This window comes from Rhineura floridana, chromosome 9 (genome assembly GCF_030035675.1).
Source record: "Rhineura floridana isolate rRhiFlo1 chromosome 9, rRhiFlo1.hap2, whole genome shotgun sequence".
Lineage (NCBI taxonomy): Eukaryota > Metazoa > Chordata > Lepidosauria > Squamata > Rhineuridae > Rhineura > Rhineura floridana.
Window position 1 is genome coordinate 79,104,301 of NC_084488.1, and position 5,649 is coordinate 79,109,949.

Here is a 5,649-nt window from a genome sequence, read left to right on the forward strand (position 1 = left end):
CCTAGGGCTTTGTGTATGAAGTACTGTATTGTGACAGTGGGCTTTCATTGGCCATTGTGAAAGTTTGAATGAGAGGTGAAAATGGGATATCTTCTGTCCAGGAGACGATATGGTTTAGGCAGGCTACCCACTCTCAGCTTATTTGAGGGCACCCTGCTCTTTGGGGGGCTGAGAAGAAATATTTTCAAGCTGGGACTGATTGGCCTGCATGTGTTGGATTTTTCTCCTTCCCCTTGGGTATTTCCCCCTGGTTGGTAAGCTGACTCTGATAATCTGACTGTTTGGGTTGCACAACTTGCAGATTCTGTCATGGGGGGAGGAGTTAAGAAGGGGCCCTGTGCTATAATTAGGAAAGGAAAGAGCTGGAGAGCAATTTAGCTGCTTAATTTTTGCTACTCATTGAGCTTGCTGCTCCTTTCATTAGTTTTTTCATGAGAAACGTCTTCAGATGTTTGGAGAACAAGAGGAGAAAGGGTGTCAGTTTTTGAGAAAAAATGTGATTGAGACAAGATCAATGATTCTGAAAAGGTTTCCTACACAGATATCCATGATGCATGTATTTAAGAATCTGACTTGGGTTGAAAAATGTCAAACTGCAACTTCACTCAAAATATTCTCCAGGTTAGCTGTAAAATAAATCCTGAGCTATAAGCCTAAGCTTGCAAAGGAGTAAGTACCACTGAATTCAATACAGTTGGGTTTTGAATAAAAGGATTTAGGTTTAGGATATAGATTTTGGTTAATGTTCCTTTCCCCTTTCTATTCTAGGTCCTGATGACTATAAGCCCCAATAAATGCCACCTTCTGGCCTTGAATGTCATCTCAGCAGGAACTGCATATGGTTTTGGGTGCTGAGTTCTGTACAGCTATTTGATCACAGAACAGTGCACCGGATATCAGGAAACCCAAGAAAAACTGAAAAGATAAAACAGGAGTGTGTGCGCTGAGGACTATTTGTTGCTGACAAAGATCAAAACCAGAATTTTTTGGACACAAATCAAGGGAAAACAAAGTTTGTTTGGAAAAGAGGATAACTGAAGGGAGTGTGCCAGAGAAAAGGTCAAGAGGAAGTTAAAGGAAAGGTGACTTGTGTCTAGGGTTTCTGAAAACCTTGAATTAGCACATTAAGGCTCAATATTAATGCAAAGAGCCATCTGCTTTATGAAACACCTCCTATCGGGCTACATGTTTACAAGCAGTTGAGAAATTCTAGTCAAGCTTGCTGGACTGCAGCTTCCCTCCTCCCCAGTTCCTGCCTCGCCTTATTTCCAGCTCTTTAGCATCTGTCTTGCTCCATCCAGGTTCTCTTTCTGTTCTCCAGATTAGCCTTCCCCAGCCTAGTATCCTCCAGATGTTTGGGGACTACAGTTCCCACCAGCCTCAGCCAGCACAGCATCCCAAACAGCTGGAGGACACTAGATTTGGGAAGGCTGCTCCAAATTGGCACATATTGCTCCAAAGAACTGGATTTTCTGATATGGTGTCAGGCTTCAGTAGGGTGTGTGCTTCCAGTTACTGGGTATGATCCAAAGAGGCAAAGCCAGCAGTGAGAGAGCAAGCAAGCACTAGGAGGCAAGGGGGTTATTCAGGGCTAGGCTAAGGGTCAAGTTCCAGAGAAAGAAAATGAGGCCAAGAATCATCAGCTGCTGCCACTCATAGCAACAAGCTGCTCAGACTGATAGGCCAGTTCTGAGGCCAGAGCTCTATAGCAGGAATTGGCCGGTGGGCTTGTCAGACAATTAATACAGCCAAGGTGGTGCCCTTGCTCTGTATTACTTAGGCCTGTTCTAGGAATGCAGCAGAATGAGCAGGTATGCTGTTGAGGTGATAGAATGCATCGAAACCCTTTGCGTAGGAGGTCGCATTTTTGAATGCTCACCTGCATTAAGAAGTCTCTGTAGCAGGAAACAAAGGGCTGATGAAGAATCTCTCTCCCTGATGTTCACATTTCCCTTTTAGCAGCATATGTTATTTAAACGTGCCCAAGTAGCCAAAATTGATTACCCCACCTCCCATGTAGCCTGAAAGAGTCCATTTTATCACCTCAGCATTCTGCCACCTCCTTCCCAACCCATTCTGCTGCATGTATAAGATCATATAATTCAGACTTTAGATTTAGGGCAGTCTTGTAAAGAGGCTGACGTTGTTAGGTATCATGATTCCTGCAGCATCTCTGGGCCCATATCTGGGATAGCAGACTCTGGAGGAAGAAGAGGAGGAGGAGGAGGAGGCATGGGGTGGGGAGGAACGTAAAAGCAGAGCTTAGTGGACAGGGGCCCTCCCCCCCGAACGCAGCTGGCTTTGACTGTGATGCTGGAGTCCTGGGTCTCCCTCCCCTCCTTTAGGGGACAGAGCTGTGTCAGAGTCTGGGGAAGAAGAGCATCTGCAGCCTAGGGCAGCTGAATAGGATTTGGACAAGCAGGTAGGCTCAGCCCTGTCTCTCAGGACAAGGTGATGCCTTTGAAGAAGAGATGGGACATACTCACCAAGACACGGTGAAAGCCTACAGGTGAGATATTCCCACAGGACTAGGAAGTCTCACGACTAAGCTCATCCTGTCTTGGCTTTAAAGCTTGGCAGATGGGCATGGGAATTTGTTGGAACAACTAGCCGCTTCCATGTGATCTTGAAATTCTTTTCCCTGACCATGGATTCCTGAAACTTGGATCTTGCTCCTAGCCCAGGCTTTCCCTGCCATCCTGTTGCCTTGAGAGGTCTTGGACTAGAATAACTCTCTGCTTCTTGCTGAGTCATACTGTTACTCTGCTTTAATAAAGATTTCTTCCAAATAGGAGCCTCTGCTGTTGCATTTTGGGTAGAAGCCACGACACTAGCATGTTTACTAGTCTGTTGGGGGCTGGAAGAGAGAGCAGAGGAAGGGGATCATAGAATAGTAGAGTTGGAAGGGGCCTATAAAGTCATCAAGTCCAACCCCCTGTTCAATGAAGGAATCCCACTTAAAGCATACCCAATAGATGACTGTCCAACTGCCTCTTGAATGCCTCCAGTATTGGAGAGCCCACCACCTCCCTAGGTTATCTGTCCCATCGTTGTACTGCTCAAATAGTAAAGAAATTTTTCCTGATGTTCAGCCAAAATCTGGCTTCCCGTAACCATTATTCCATGTCCTGAACTCTGGGAGGATCAAGAAGAGATTGGTTTCTATGCTCACTTGCCTGCAAGCATGCAATTCCTTGTTGCCTATGATTTAGGAGATGTAAACCATGGTGAAAGATGTGGTGCTTTATTATTCTTTCATATGTTCAGTATCAAATCCTGGTATCATAAACAGACTGCTGAGGCAGGCCCGGAGTAAGCCAAGGTAAAGAGATGAAAGGAGAATCAGTTGGATCAACTCATTGTACAACTTCACACAGGTACAAAACCTTGCTAGCTTTTGTCCTGGGATTTGAAAAGCTGAACTGTGATGTTTTTGCAGGCTGGAGAGATGACACTTTTCCAACCATACGTCCCACTATGGTTGGGAAAGTGTGATCACAAGATTAGCATGTGCTGCATTACTGTTATAATTTGTTGAAACTTGAATATTTAAAGTTTAAACCAAGCTCCATTGATGAATAACTGGCATGCTAAATGGTTACCAGATGAAACCTTACCTTTGTTGTTAAAGTTTGTAATACGAATATATTGATTTCCCAAGTCTTACTCTATGCTTATAGTTACCACTAGCATTATAAGCTAAATAAATATTACAAAAACATACCTGACCGGAGCACTCTGATGAATATTGTAAAAATCCACTAACAGTCTGATGAATAATCCTATCTATCATAAATAAATTTATTCACACTACATAATACTGCTGATCCCAAAGCTTCCTGTTTCTTATCTAAACAGAAATTGGCTCCATGTGGTATGCTTATTATGAAGAACAAAATATATTATGATTATTATTTTACTTGCCAATTTATTTTAATGTCTCCCTACACAAGACTATGGGTTCATCCAGATGACTGCAAAATGTGTGACGCGCGCTATGTGTTCTTATTATTTTTCGGTCGTCCAAATGATGTCGTGCGGTGTCACGCATTTTCGTGGGTTAAATCCGCTCCTTCCAATACCGGCAAAAATGCGATTTGCTGTTTGAAATCGGGAATTTCATTGGGACATTTTTTTTCATTGGGAAACAGCAAACAAAAAGGCGAAAAGTGAGGACTATCAGCTGACAAACTGGATACGGAAACGGTGGATTATCCCGCTCTGTTTGGATAAGCCCTACCTACCAACTGCAAAACCCTAATGTAATATAGTAAGAGACAGCAACGTGTGCTGTCTGGACTATCAGCTGACAAACTGGATATGGAAACGGTGGATTATCCCGCTCTCTTTGGATAAGCCCTACCTACCAACTGCAAAACCCTAATGTAATATAGTAAGAGACAGCAACGTGTGCTGTCTTTTGGGAAAACCATGGCATTTCTCCTTTCCCTGAAACAGTTCATTTTATTACATTCTTCTTTGGAAAATGCTGTGGAAAAAGAACGAGGTTCTGGTTGAAATCTGTAAAACCAGTTTTTAGGACTCTGTCGTTTGACTTTGCATGATTAATTTTAAAACAAACATTCTGCTTTCCATTTTAGGATAGGTGATTGCTGGATGTGTCTGGCTGAAAACCCTTGGCGTTATATAGGCCTATAGGGATGGCATTTCATCTGTTTCAATGATGAATGCATATAGAACATTCAAGTTTGTAAAACTCCACTCTCTTAGGAACCATTGTTATATAGCTGACATTTATGAAGGACACCTGTGTAGTGTTTCACCATTATACAAACCTCTGTGCTGCCACATTTATCATTCCTGTTTGTGTCTAGGTCTGCAGTATAACCAGTGAAATAAAAAAGTTTTTCTCAGCAGCAAGACAAATGTTTTCAGAGCTTGATTTCTAGTCTTTTTAACATTTGTTGCACAACACTGGCTTCTTTCTAGATATTCTCACTAAACTCCATGAGAGAAAGCAGTGATTAAAATGATCACTTGGTATGTGCCAGTAGGTTATAGGAGCCTTATGGGGAGGGTTGCTAGACCACAAACACCCCTGCTAAGTGCACCTGGGGATAAGAGAGTAAATAGTTTTGACTTTCAGGTCAAGAAGTTGGAACTAACATGGGAATTCAACACAGTGCTTGGAATGAAGTAGTTCAGTTGAATGAAGTTCACTAAACCAGTTCAAAAATCTCTGCAGTACATCTGAAAGTAGTTCCCACAATTCCTGGGTGAACTAAAGGTGAATTAAGATTGAACTTTGAAAGATTCATAGTGTATCTTCACTTTCATTCCCCTCCCTCCTTCTTCAACATTTCCCCCATCCAGAGCTTAGAAGTAACTAGTTACAAGTAACGAATTACTTGTAATTCATTACTTTTTTGAGTAACGAGTGGGTAATTCCTTTACATTTTGATTGCAATAGAACTAGGAGTAATTTTACTACTTTTGTGGAGTAATTGTAACGTTTCCAGAATTACTTTTGGGCATTACTTTGGGGGGGGAGCAGGGGAAGTTTTCTGCTCCTCTGATTTGTGGATGAAAATCATGTGCCTCAAACTGGGCTTCTGTGCAGTGTCGCTCATTCTTCATGCTCTGTGGATGGGTAGGAGGCGATGAGGGAGGAGGCAGAGAGTGAGACGG